The 14,854-nt window shown below is 48.4% G+C and overlaps 1 protein-coding gene across 2 annotated transcripts in view; it reads right to left on the bottom strand.

Annotated features, from left to right (window-relative positions):
• Window positions 1–14,385, bottom strand: part of LOC147702896 (neuropeptide Y receptor type 6-like) — a 411,642-nt gene extending 397,257 nt beyond the window's left edge. The window contains exon 1 of one of the 2 annotated variants that reach the window (XM_086928842.1): window positions 14,102–14,385. The gene's annotated coding sequence lies outside the window, so the exon portion shown is untranslated. The remainder of the gene's footprint in view (window positions 1–14,101) is intronic. The other variant, XM_086928843.1, reaches the window with a different exon arrangement.
• Between the last annotated feature and the right edge of the window lie 469 nt (window positions 14,386–14,854).

The raw sequence follows: 14,854 nt of genomic DNA, 5'->3' as shown, positions 1-14,854 counted from the left end.
GGTATATTTATAGGGTTAAGATGAGTTAGTGTTTAAGGGTGTTGGGGTATTTTAAGGAGTAAGGGGGGTTATTATTATGGGGTGCAGGGGTATTTGAAGGGAGCAGGGTGGGATTAGCACACGATATGAGACATGGCATGAAGGGCGGAACGTACCACACGCCCCCAGCGTTTGTCACGCCCCCAGCACACGCCCACAGCACAACGCAGACACGCCCACAAGGGACTACTTTGCTGGCACGGTTCTTTTACCTTTTAAATGTATATGGTGGGGGTCTGCATAAGCTATGTCCTTCTGCTGCAACTGCCCTTTCCAACGCTGTATTGGGTGTTGTGATTGGTGCTGGGGTTCCTTAGATTACCCGCCTCAAAGGTTTGGACTCTCTCTTTATTATGTAAGTATGGATTAAGTGTGCTAATTGGGTATAAGCCAATTTTACCATGTTTAAAGGGGAGTGTACAAGCACTGTAACAATAGTTAGCAGCAGTAAAGTGCATAGAGCCCTAATGCATCAAAATGAATTCAGCAAAACAGGAGGAGTGAAGGCAAAACATTTGGAGAGTAAAACACACCAAGAATGTGAGGTCTAACAGGACCACTTTCATTAAGCCTGTGCCTATTTTCTGTCCCAGTACAGCCCAAGATAGGGTAGGTCAGTGATCTGTGCAAAGGAGTTGATTTGCAGGTTGACCTGAGAGCAATCATTGAACAAGGGTTTTTAGAAAATAAACAAATAGATTACCTGGGTCATTCATAACCCTTCTGTCTCAATTTTTACGAAGCCTCATTAGGTAAATCATACTACTAACATGGTTTACAAGCAGAGAAAGACAACCTAACTTATGCTACTGTGCTGTTTCAATATTAATAATTGTCCATTGTTGGGGACGTGGCCGGAGGCGTCAAGATGGCGGTCGCACTCTAAGAGTGCTTCGGACCCATCCGTCATCCGCCTCGCATCCTCTGGTCATCAGCAGTCATCCAATCTCCCAACCTGCTTGTGGGAGTTCCCTGTGCTGAGGGTACCACTCCGGTCTCTCTGTTTGGCGAATCCGAGCCTCCGGCGCCCTGTTCTGGCCTTTGCTTTCCCGCTGCCCGGGGCCGCAAGATGGCGACCTCCACTGCGAACCAGTGCTGAAGGTGGCATCTTCGACTTGTGGGGACTCCCGCACGGTGCACTTTTGATTGACGCCTTCTTCTGGTGACTGCCTAGCTCCCGGGTGCTGCCTGCCTGGCTGGCGGGCCTCCGCTGCTGGGTCCTTGTCCCCACGCTTCAAGCTCTTGTAGCGTCACCGTCCGAGACCGGAGCTGAGGGGCATAAGGTGCCGTCCCGGAGGCCTCAGGGCTGGCGGCTGAGGTGTACCTTCTGGGCCTAGGGGGCACCGGCCCATCTGCCTGCTCTCCATGACGTGGCGCCAATCCATTGAGTGCGACTAGCCTGCGGCTCTGCTACCTCGTCGGGTAGCGGAGTGATGAGAGTCGATACTGCTGCTCCCAGACTCCCTTCCTTTCCCTTGGTGCCTGCGCTGACTTCTCCAACCTGCTGCCCCCGCTCCCCCTGCTATTCTCCTTCTGGGTTCGAGGGAGCTGGAGTGGGAGGATTGCCTCATCGCCGCTGCCTGGGATGTCCATCTGAGGTGTTGAGCTGTGGGGGGCCTCTGTCGCGGCCTACTGGCAGGTGAGATGTCTTGCCCTGGGAGGCCTGCGGACGCTGTGCTCCCCTGGTGACACTGCAAAGTCGAGATTGTCTCCCCCAGCAGCCCCTAGGACCACAACACTTCCCCCGCATCTCTGGGACACAGAGGGCTGGCCTTGGGGGACACATCTGGCGGCCCTGGGTCCTTGGCGGCCTTCACCTTCTGGCCTGCCGCATGTGAGCACGTCGGGACAGCCTGCTGGACTTATCTGGAGAGCTTCTTGGGGCCAAGATATGTAAGGGCATTAACACAACTGGCATGGGCCCCCATTGGTAGAGAGTCTGGGGCCCCCATCCATACATCTCCTGGTGATTGGGTTTAAGCCTGGGGATTGGCTGCTGTGTCGAGTATCCTCTGCCCCCCTTTGGTTGGCGTATCACCCATCTACCTCCGCAATTGGGTGGCAGTGTGGTGAAGTGTTGTGGGCGACTCCTGGACATTGCACCTTGCAGGCACAACTACTGGTTTGCTCGAACTGCCCGCTGGTAACGCCTTCCCGTTGCAGTGGATTTCCACGCTGCCAATGTGACATGCGGGTGTTGTAGGGGCGTTGGGTCCCGTGTCTGCTTGCCTGGACGTACAGGAACCGGGGGCTGGGCCCTTCCTTATCCGGGGCCTCTGCTGAAACTGGTTGGTCTGTCTGGCCCCCCACCCCTTCCCTCAGGGGGCCTCACCTTGCCCTCGCCCGTGCTGGCCGTGGACGCTCCTCGGGGTGACAGCGCCTCCTACCGCCTTTGTCGGTGCCTTTGGCCCCAGATGACCGGCAAGCTCGACCCTCCGGCTGTCTCCTCCCCATTCGGTCCCGGCGGCTCCACCTGGTGACATCTGGCACTGGACTGAATTCCTGGCTCTCACGTGGGGTTTCTGCGGTCCCCGGTCCCCCCTGCCTGATCCTCTGACTCCCCCCGTAGCAGCAGAGACTGCCATCCACCATGGGGAGAGATAAGGCTCCTAAGTCCACACCGGCTCCCATGCAGATGAGGATGGACCAGTTCACCACCTCTGAGATGGCCCCCCTTGGCAGGCGGTGGGGGCCCCACCCTCCCTCCCCAAGACGGGGACTTAAACACCATTCTCCAAGCAATCAGCGCCTCGCAGGCATCCATCGAGGGGAAGATTGGGGAGATTAAGGTAGACGTGTCCCTCCTCCGACAGAACCTCCACAATGCCACTGCATGACTTACAGAGGCTGAATCTTGGTTATCTACAGTGGAGGACTCCATCTCACAGCTGAAGGAGCAGGTAGCACAACTCCGCACCCACACCAAGGAGCTCCATCGGCGTGCAGAAGATGCTGAAAACCGGGCACGCCGCAACAACCTCTGCCAGGTGGGGGTTCCGGAGGGGGTCGAGACGAACCCGGTGACCACCTTCGTCGAGGCCCAGTACACATCCTGGATGCCCAAGGAAGCTGTCTCGACCTGGTTCGTGATAGAGAGGGCCCACAGGTCCCTTGTACCTAGGCCACCCCCTGGAGCCCCACCCCGCCATATGATATTGAAAGTCCTCAACTTCAGAGACCGGGACGCCATCCTACAGGCGGCACAGGCCAATAGACCCCAAAACCACATCATTATGCTGTTCCCAGATTACACCAGGGAGATACAGGATCACTGCATGCCCTGGGCCTCCAGTACCAACTTCAATTCCTCTGAGGTCTACGCGTCATCTTTCAAAGCAAAACCCACTTCTTCGACTCGCCCCAGGTGGCATGGACATGGCTGATGGAGGAACGCCCCCTCCGCCAGCGGTGTGCTCTGTCTCCAGGACCCGCGGACTCCCAAACCAGGGGGCCACGGTCGCCAGGTCGTCGGAGCACACAATCTCGTAAACGGCGCCAGCCCCAGGTAGCGGCAGCCCATAGACCCCAAGACTCCCACAGCCAATTGGGCCCTCCACCTCGCACCAGGCAACAGTCCGCAAATGATCTACTTGGAGCATCCTCATCGCGGGCCTGGGGGGGCTGGCCTAGGACAGACTCAGACCTTTCCCGCACTCCCGTCCTCCGAGGCCCTGCTGAGCGAGGCCAGATACCTACTGGCTATGCAGGCGGGAATCTCCCCCAGTGGGGATTTTGAACAATGATAGACTCTCACGCTCACCTATTTTGTTTTTTTGTTTTTTGCTGTACCAGTACATATCCGTCTGTATGGAGGGGTCCTCCTCGCACCCAACCTCGAGCGTTTTAGTTTGGTTACTGTTACTATGGGGGGGGGTCGACAGATGCTCCTGTTCTTGAAGTATAGGGAGGGGGTAAGGGGGGGTTTGGGAGGGGTTTCTTCCTGTGTTGTTGTTATTGTTGTTTTGTTGTTTCACCTACCACAGACCATCTCACGGCCACTCATCAGGGATTAGATATGGTCTCACTATCTGTGCTCCTCTTCACAGATGCAGGCCCCTTCGTGCGCTCCCCGATTCCCTGTATGGTCACATGACTCAGATCCACATACCACCCACCATGACTGATAGCGCCATCCCTAGGGCATCCCTTCGTGTCTTATCGTGGAATGTCAATTGGTCTCCTAGACCGGCTTTAACTCACTTCTGTTCTGTGCGATGGTCTACGCCCTGGGGTAGACGTCCTCCTAATTCAAGAAACGTACCTGATGGGTAATTGCTGCTCCTTCTTGGCATGCTATGGGTATGATAGAGTGTGGCATTCGGGCTTCTCCTGGGGTTCCCGAGGGGTGGCTATCCTTATAAAACAAACCTTGCCGTTTGTGCTTACGCAGGTCACCCATGACCCCCAGGGCATGTCGGTGACCCTCTCACTGGCCGGCTTACCCCTTAATCTTATGTCCATTTATTCCCCCCCTCGATGCTCGCAACCACCCTCAAGCACACTGCGGCCCTGTTGACTGCCCTGCCCCTGGGCCCCACCATCATTGGAGGTGACTTCAATGCGGTTTCCTCCCCGACCCTTGACACAACAGGCCCTCCCTCCACCACTAGACTTGCGCAGGCGAAGCAACTGCGGAACTGGTCCGAGTCTCTAGGCCTCTGTGATGCTTGGCATACCTGGCACCCCCGCACCACCCAATTCACTAACACCTCTGCAGTGCACCATACACAGGCACATATAGATAAGATCTTTGTCCCCTCGACCGACTACTCTGTGATCCTAGATGTCAGTATCCTTCCCAGCTTGATTTCTGACCACGCCCCAGTGCTTCTCAGTACGGGGGTTCCCCCGTCGGCCCGCCAAACATGGAGAATGAATGCCTGGTTCCTTCAGGATGCGGAATTCAGAAAGGTGGTGGGTACGGAGCTTAAGCAGTACTTTCACACTAATAAAGGTTCGGTAGCCTCACCAGGTACCCTTTGGGAGGCAGGTAAGGCTACCATTCGGGGCATCGCGAGAGGCCAGCTCAAAAGCCAGAGACAGGCACAACTGCGGGAAATCACCTCACGGAAAGCACAATCATTCTGTCTTGAGCAGCCCCCCCCATGCCTGATTACACTTTCCGTGCCCGCCAACTCACTCACCTTCGAGCAGAGATCAGACAGTTATCCTTGGATGCTGCCAAGCTCCTTTGGAGATCATCAATAGTGAGGGTCTATGGCTGGGGAGACAAAAATGGCACGATCCTGCATAGACTGGCCACATACCCCAGGGTGAACCGCATTATCCCGGAAGTGGTGGATAAGGATGTAGTGGTACAAAGCGTCCCACTGGCAATGGCCCGCACCTTTGCTCAATACGATGCAGCACGGGCCCCGGGCCTTGTCGCTCTCTGCCCTTTTCGAGCAGGGCAGCGTACGTCTCCCTCGGGTGGATTCAGCCACCCAGAAAGATCTGGACCGCCCCATTTCTCGTGTGGAGATCGATAAAGCAAACTCCCTCACCTCGTCGGTGAAAACCCCAGGCCCAGACGGCATTACCCAAGAATACTACGCGCGCTATCACAAAACCCTTGTGCCCCGCCTTGCTGACCTACTTGACAAAGCGTTTAGGAAAGGTTCCTTCCCACCCGAGACGGACATTGCCACCATCGTGGTCTTGCCGAAATCCCAGCCACCCTCCAGTCACTGTGCAGACTAGTGACCCATCTCTCTCCTCAACACGGAGATCAAGCTGTATGCCACCGTTCTCGCCCAGCGACTCAAGCCCTATCTGTCACTGCTGGTCCTTCCGGACCAGTGCGGCTTCATGCCCATGCGAGGCACCCGCCACAGTCTTAGGCAGTTACAGCTGGCAACTAGCTCACCGGCATTTACTCACCCGTATCTGGCACTCCTTCTCATAGACTTTGAGAAGGCCTTCGATTCGGTGGACTGGGAGTATCTGATGGACGTGCTGACTGAGATGGGATTTGGACCCCACTTTAGGGCGCTGGTTTGCTTCCTCTATGCCCAGCTGTGGGCATGTGTACTGGTCAATGGTGTGCTGTCCGAGGCCTTCCCCATTAGTAGTGGAACGAGGCAGGGATGCCCCCTTTCGCCCCTACTCTTCGCCTTAGTGATGGAACCTCTGTCCTCCCTGGTGCAGGCCGATGTTCACATTCGTGGGTGGGAATGGCCTAACAAGGAACTAGACAAGATCGCCTTATATGTGGACAATGTCTTCCAATTCTTGGCTGAACCCTCCTTGTCGGGTCCGCACTGCCTTCCGACTCTGCAGTCATTCGGGCAAGCATCTGGTCTCCGGCTAATCCCGGGGAAGTCGGTATTGGTCCCACTGCACCTCTCCAGGAGATGTTACGATTGGCAGTCCCCCATACGACTTTGGCGCCAATCATTTAAATATTTGGGGATATGGATCACCCTCCTTCTCGAGCTAGGCTGGTCCCTCAACACCACCCCATTGGTGAAGAAGGCTAAAGCTGACCTTCAGAAGTGGAAAACAATGTCTCTGAATCCCCTGGGGAGGGTCGCCCTCTTCAAAATGATGATCCTTCCCAGATTCTCCATGTCCTCCAGAACGCCCACTTCTGTTTTCCATGGGCATGGTTTCAGGAGCTGGACAGTCTGGCCACCAAATTTCTCGAGGGGGCACTCTTGGCCCTTACCCTATGTCAGATCCCATCCTTTGATGGGGGTATGGGGATGACGCACCTTTACCTCTATTTCTTGGCGGCACGCCTCCTTGTTATCTATGATTGGTTTAATGGGAGGTTGGTCCAACCCTGCCTATCGACTCGAGCTGAGTGAACTGGGTCTACCCCAAATCCAATCTCTGATGTACGGGGGTCCATTCCTTCCCAGCTGCCTGATGCGACGCGTTCCTTGCTGTTGGCCTGGCGGGCCTCTTTGCGTCACACTCGTTGGACACACAAGCTGACTCAATGTACACCCCTCTGGCAAGGCACTTGGCTCTGTGAGGTTAGTGGGCTGCAGGGGTTTAAATCATGGGACCTCATTGGAATCTCACAACTGGGGGATGTCTGGCCTAGTGCAACATGCGTTCATGTCAGGACCTCCAGACCGGTTACTCCCTCCACCCCTCCCAATTCTACAAATATTTACCGCTGCGGCATGCCCTCCACATGCATCTCACAGATGACACAAGGCTCCCTGAGGATAGGCCCCCAGAGGCACAGACTATGCTTGGTGACTTGGGTAAAGGGGGTATCTCCCGTATTTACCGAACCTTGGTCAACAACACCCCCATTACACTGGACAAGTTATGAGACCAATGGGAGGAATGGAGTGGGTGCACTTGACGAGGCGGACTGGTGTGACACCCTCATGGCGCCCAAGACGGATACCGTGTCTGCCAAACTCAGACAGATCCAACTATACTATTTGCATGCTGCATACCTTACCCCCTCGCACCTTCAACGGGCGGGCCTGCGCCCAGGCACCTCCTGTACGAGGCGTAGCTATGCCCTAGTTAACTTTTTCCATTTGGTCTGGTCATGCCCCTGCTTGGCGAGATTCTGGGGCGATATCGAAGAGGAGCTCACAGAAGTCTTGGGTTGGGTGGTACCCCATGACCCGCGTCACTCCCTACTAGGAATCACAGATGGACTGGACGGGTCCAGAAATGAAAAACTATTTTTTAACACTGCCATGATTGTAGCTAAATGTGATATAGCGGCGGCCTGGAAATGCCCGGACCCTCCTGACCCTGGGAAGTGGCGAAAGGGGGGAGACTGGTGCGCGACCCAGGAAAAGACCTTGTATGCTGCACGAGGATGCCCCAAGAAGTACCGTAGGGTGTGGGGAAAATGGGTGGGTACCGTGGAATGATCAACCTTTACTCAGTTAGTATATAAGTGTATACCTTAAGAAGTTGGGACTCTTGAGATGTTACACTCCTGTGAATGTCAATGATTTATCATTTCTGTGTTTATTGCTGATTTACTGTTTACTTTTCAAAACCAATAAAAATGGGCTTGTCAAAAAAAATTGTCCATGTAAGTTCACAGCTTGCCTTCAGCCATAGTCTCAATAAACACATGAAGGAAACTGTTAAGGCTCCTATGATAGAAATTTAAAACACCCTAAATAGGGATAGCACTCTAACAACCATTGCAGACTAGCAGCTACACATTCCTGGAAGCACTTTCACAACCCTAGCATACCAGTCAAACACTGCTGGAACCATTCTTACAACTCTCACATACACACAATCTTACACTAATGATAGCACTCTCCATTCATCAAAGTAGCAACCACACCTAACAAGAACCACTCTCATCTCCTTGCTGCCTAGTATTCACACAATATCGACATACCTCATGCCTCTCGCAGAATAGCAGACTCACTCTACTGATGCCATTCTCACACCTCTCACACAATAGCAGTCTTATACTGCAGACAACCGTCTCTCAATCCTTTCAGACTAAAAGTCACACACTACCATCAGCACTCTCACAGACAGAAACCCAATAGGTCTGAATGATAACTCAAAGTGCCTCTTCATTGATTGGTGAGTTTGTGTGCACGATTGTGGAGTGACAAGTTGGTGAGTGCAAGAAAGAGTCAAAGATTTGGTGAATAGATGAATGAATCCATGGATGAGTGAGTGAGTGAATGTATGACAGGTCATTGAGAGCATGGACTGATGGATGAGTGACGGCATGGATGGAAGGTTCCAGGTACTTTCAGATATAAGCCAGATGAATTGTATGTGCTAATGCTTGTTATCTTTTAATTCCACTCCCTTATTTTAAATGCAAGTTTACAAAAAACAGATTTAAAAAATAGGGCTGGTGGTCTCGTCACATCACGCTTGAGCAAAAGTGGGAACATTATATGAGGGCAAGTACTCCAGCTACAAAATTACTTTTAGTATGCCTCATAAATAACAGGAACAGTGATAGTTAAGTAGAAGGAATGCATGACATATATCTATGAAATGTCCTGCTACTATTGGAGAGCTATTGGAGACCGAAATGTTGATACTTCATTCTTCTTAACACTAGTCATCACAATTTGTATTTTGCTTAGTCCCATCTTGAGACTTTTTGAATGATTGATTCATTGGGACCTATTAGTTTGTTAAGCTTTTTTAGTTAAGAGGGGTGACTGTGCTTCCCTTAATCCCCATATTTATTAAAATATAGAGAATTGAAGGGATTTTATGGTGGTGCCAGTGTTATCATTTGAATATGTTTATGTAATGCTTTGAACTCTGATGTACATAATGTGATTTATACTAACAATGTGTACAACGTAACCAATGAAATATGAAATAAGTAAAATAATATAAAATATTTGTTTTCATCAATATCTCTGGGATTGTAATTATGAATTATTTTTTGCATATAATTAATAGGATCACTTCAGTGACCAGTGTAAAACATTGATGAAATAATTAGTTAAAAAAGGATTTCTCTGAGAATATTGTGTGTGAGTTAACTATTATACCCAGTTCCTTGGGAAAATCGTGTTGCACTACTGTGTAAGAATAGAACTTTCAAAAACTGGCATTTTCAAAATTGTAATGAAAAATCTAACTTTACCATTAAAGAGGGTTTATCATTACAATTTCAGGGGTACCAAACATGACATATCTACTTCTCAATTAGAAATTACAGCTTATTAAATGTATTAAGGAATCTGCATTGTTATGCTATGGGAAGGGTAGGCCTCAGTCATGAAAAACTCGTTTTCACTACCAGGACATGAAAAACTTAAAAGTACATGTCTAACCTTTTAATCACACAGCACCCTGCCCTATGCGCCACTTAGGAACTACCTTAAGGGTGACTTGTATGCAATAAAAGGGGAGTTGAAGGCTTGGCAAGGGGGTTTAATTAGCAAGTCGACAAGGTTTGAAACACTGCATTCAGGCTGCAATAGCAGACCTGGGGCATCTTTTAAGGTGCTACTTGAGTGGGCGGTACAATATGTTCTGCAGATCCACTAGTGGCATTTCATTTACCGCCCCCGGTAAATGGTACATGACTCTACAAGGGACTAATAGGTATATTAAATATGCCAATTAGGTATATACCAATCAAACCATGTTTAGATGAGTGAGAACAAGTACTTTAGCACTGGTTAGCAGTGTTAAAGTGCACAGAGCACGAAGGCCAACAGTAGCCAAAAAATTGCAAAAATTGGAAGTAAGTACGCAAAACGTTTGGGGGAAGATTAACCTAAGGCAGACAGGTCTAACATAGGCTCTTCTGCTGACAGAGAGAAAGGACTTGTGAACGGAGTGAATAGGTCACTCAAGTGGATGGTGTTATTAGGAAAGTCAACGTGCGTTGGAAGTAAGTGAATGACAGTCCCTTTTCGTATCAGTACTTCATAAAGTCAACGCGTCCTCTTGTGCCCACTACTCTGTACTCGCCATATGTGGCTTGGCCAACAGGGAACAGAGAAAGATGGTACCTTTCATGCTTATCTACTCAGTGGCATATTAGGCACACTCTGGGAGGTATGATGGCTTCACTCACCCAAACGAAATTCCACTCATGTTATTTGGTTTTTGTGCTTCTTAGCAAAAGGGAAGCTGATTTGGTTATGAATCGAATACATTATCTTCTGGAGTGTGAATGCACATCCTTTTTAGGAGCCTTATGGCACCTGGCACTACTTTATTGCGCTCAAATCAGTTCATTAAACCACCAACACATTATTCAGTGGTCTAAGTAGAAATACTATGCAAAATGTGAATCACATTTTATCCTGTACATATTTCTTTAATATTCGTTATATTTATTTGAAATGCCTTGAATACACACTTTAGAGCATGGCCAAAGTACATAGGAGTCAGGAAACTCCTTTAAAGTGATCTATGTAAGAGACCTTTTGGGTCTCACCTGGATCTGTGATCCAATAATGTGATAGTATTCTCATCACACCCTGCTGGATTTTAAAGGTCTGCACTTGCCTTAATGACCATTTTTGTCGAGGTTGGGGTCCTAGTTGGATATGTTTGCTAAAGAGACACTGTACTGGTTGCACTTTGTATTATACGCACTGCTGCTTAAACCTGTAATCTCACTACTCTGTGACGCAGTATGCTGCTCCACCTTTGTTAATTTTTCTGTCTGATATTGAATTACATTCAGTCATGTTCAGTACTGTTCATTTCCCTCAGGTAGACTGGTGTGCTACAGATTTAAAAACATACAATCTAATATATGCTTATTTTGTCTGATACATGTTGAGCAAACAAAAAGAGATGATGGACGGAGCGCTGAAACTTTTCAGACACTCACCCCCAGTCATAGACTCCATCATCATTCTTTAGCTCACTTTGCCACCCCAGGGCAAAGCCAGCCATATGCAAATCAGTATTGACACTGTTCCTCGTAGGAACAGTCCAGCCCGAACAAGCCAATTCTTCCCTGGACCTGAAAAAGCCTTTGGGACTGGTTTTGGGGTAACACCCCTCATCAGCTAGGGTAGCTTAAATCCAGTGTCAAAGTGAGCAAGGGACCATGTCTTGGCGTACCCTGCCAACTTAGGGCGAACAGAGCAAAGACAAACAGATGATGGACGGAGCGATGAAACTTTCAGACACTCACCACCAGTCACAGATCTGGGTTGATTCCATCATCGTTCTTTACTTCACTTCACCACCCCAGTTCTGTCCCATAGCAATTTACACTCCTACTATCCGCTTAGGTGTGCCATCTCATGATTTAAGAGAGCAAAGTCCATTTTGTTTTCCCAAAATGCGAGTTTACTCTCATACGCAAATTTACTCAGATGTGACATTACATTGATGCGACATCACTGGGAGTAGATGTGCTCCCATGTGCTGGGCGTGGCTTTACCAGGCAAGGAATGTCCTGAATATTTGGTTGACACCCATAAACTTATGATTTTGTGGATATTTACAAGCTTCTCCATGGCAGGATGCCACCAGTAGTACCACCAAAAAAATCTACTCCTACCAGGTGCATTTCACTTTGTGATTGAAGATAGAACACCCCCAAATGGGGAGGTGGGTGTAGACAAATGGGTGTCAACATGGCTAAAAATAGTTATCATGTAAAGAGCGAATTTATATTTGCTAGCCATTTACACATATGTAATTGTATAGCTTGTACATTTATATAGGTGTAGCTTTTTATGAATGCAAGAGCTGGTGGAAAGCAACTCCGAGTCTCAGCTTCCCAACAGTGCACTTGAAATGCTTTGAGAATCCAAAAACTCCTAAATCTACTTCAAATGTAGTTATAGACCTTACGGGTGCAGAATGCACTCTTTTTTTTATGTAAATCGGAGCCTGTAAGTCCACCTCGGACCGAGTCCCAGTTTCAAACTAGCTACTGTGCAAAATGTTTTATCGTGCACGTCTCAAACCATTTCACTATCTCATGTTCACTTTTCCCTACCAACTTGAATTGTCCCATGCAAAACAATCATTCAAACAGGGAAATGCGAAAGATAAGGTGTACTAGCCAGTATGAGACTGATGACGTTTCAACTAGGGAAGGCAGATCAAGGCAAAAAGGTTGTTACATCAAATATCTGTTCTCATTACGGCATCTGTAAACGCCACAGATCATGGACGATATTTAATTGTCTGCCTTGCTTCTCCAAATCTCAAATCCTCAAAACCACATAATTCACTCTAATCCCTTATCTCCATATAACAAAATGATTTAACGTGGATCAATGCCAGAATATAAAGACATCATGCAAAGCCTCGGCGGGTCTTGGGCTCAAAATTCCACGACCTGATCATTCTGATAATTCTCGCCTCGGTGCCTATTCCAATCATGGAGTCCCACTCTGCAACTCTGGGCAATAGCTTGCTTAATCTCCACAACGGCCCCCACAACGCTAAGGATGCCTGGCCTCCACCTTGGGGGTGCCCAGGAGTGGACTCCTCACAGGGAAAGCCAGGATGGGTTCCACAGCGGTATTCGTACAAGCGCCTTGAGACCCTTGCGGGTGAGTAGTGCGCTATACAAGTATCAATTTACATTTTACATGACAGTACTCTGAGACTTTTTAAAAATAAATCACACATCCTCATGTAAGAAATTCAAAATAAATAATGCAGACATAAACAGTGAGAGAGGCAAAAAACCTGAATAAATGGACTCTGAGAAAGGCATAAACCTGAAGAGTAGAATTTGCAAACAAGTGTGCAACGTCTACTGACAGTGACACTGTTATCCATGTCCATATTTCATTTATAGTAATAAAGGACTTCTAATGGAGAAGAAGCTCATCAACCCACCAACTAGTAAAATCTGGGTTGGTTATTGAGAATAGCCAACACATATTTAAATAATCTTCGCTATAATTCATTGGTGTTCCATTTGCCCAACACATCTCCATTGTGGATAGCCAGAAAATCTGCCTAAATGTACATTTCAGTGGCTCAATGAGATCAGCCCCAAACGGTATATACATGGTGCCATCCACTGACACTAAAACTCAGCCTGGTATCTTGAGGACTTGGGCTTGCAATAGAAATTGCTTTACAGAGGTAGAGTAAACAAGGAAGAAATGCAACACATCAAAAACAATTTTCAAACTTTTATTGTATATAAGCTTTTGTCAAAAATAGTGGCAGAAATAAATGAAATGTTTGTCCTTTCCATGAAAGAAAACCAACATCTCCCAAAGAAGGGGGGGGGGGGGTGGGTTAGTGCCAGTAAAGCAATTACACTGATATATGAGTATAACATATTTTGCACCGTTACCTACGGTATTTGAATAAAAGTTATATTTAAAATGAAAATCACATCAATACGAGAATAAGAAGTTTTACCATGTGGTAAATACAGTCATCGGAAAATGTAAATACGCAAGGTTCCACAAAAGATATGTTAGTGTATATTGTCATCCACTTTATACAGTATTATCAATAACTCTAGAGCCCGGAACTCAAGCGTGCTTGTGCAAAGAATGTGGCATTTTATGAACCATCAAACCAATACATTAAATGCACTTCAAATGTTTCAAGATGAAACTTGGTTTAAGAAAAAAAAACTTACAAGGAGACAGCATGTAAAGTATTTCTGTTGATCGAGTCTTACCTTAAAAATGGTTTAAACAGAAGTAAATGTTCACACCAGGTTTATTTTCGTTGTTCTTCGTGAAACTGGTACTTCTAATAAAGTCACGCTGTTTTCGTTGCATACGAGAGGCAGTGGTCCTGTGTCGTCTGATTGCACTGGCATCAGTCAGGTGCCACTTACTTCTCTGCGGATCTTTCTTTTCATCTCTCTCTCTCTCTCTTGGCCCCTCGGGCAGCGCAGCTGCTGCAATCAGTGATTTTTCAAAAGTGGTAAAAACAAGGTGATTGAAGGGAAGAGAATGCAGAGTAAACGCGGGCTGAACCGTCCAGCACGAGGCGCGCGCCAATCGGCAGCGCGGAGGGAGGCGATAGCACCTGTAGCCATGGTGATATTTTATTTTGCTGTGTGTTTTTTTACAATCACTTCCCTGGATCACGTTTTGTGTTATATTGTCTTTGGTTATCCAGAACGTGAGCGTGTTTTATTGTCACATATGTCAACACTTGTATTTTTTCCTTTATTCAAACAAAGCTGATGATTGGGGGAGGCATGGATAGCTTTTTTTTCCGTCCGGAAAGCTACTTACCTTTCTGTAGGCAATTCTCGAGTTAGCGCCTGATGACTGAACAAAAGAGGGTCAGGGAGGAGACAGGCCAGCTCCCCGCCTCCACTGCGAGCTCTAAAGCTCTGCTGACATGACAGGCAGGGGTTAATCACAAGGAATTATGCCCACGTAAAATGGGCACCGAGCTAAGGTGATGCATTAGAACA

This window comes from Lissotriton vulgaris, chromosome 7, assembly GCF_964263255.1.
Source record: "Lissotriton vulgaris chromosome 7, aLisVul1.2, whole genome shotgun sequence".
Classification (NCBI taxonomy): domain Eukaryota; kingdom Metazoa; phylum Chordata; class Amphibia; order Caudata; family Salamandridae; genus Lissotriton; species Lissotriton vulgaris.
Note: the sequence above shows the minus strand (reverse complement) of the source record. Positions and strands in the feature narration are given on the sequence as shown.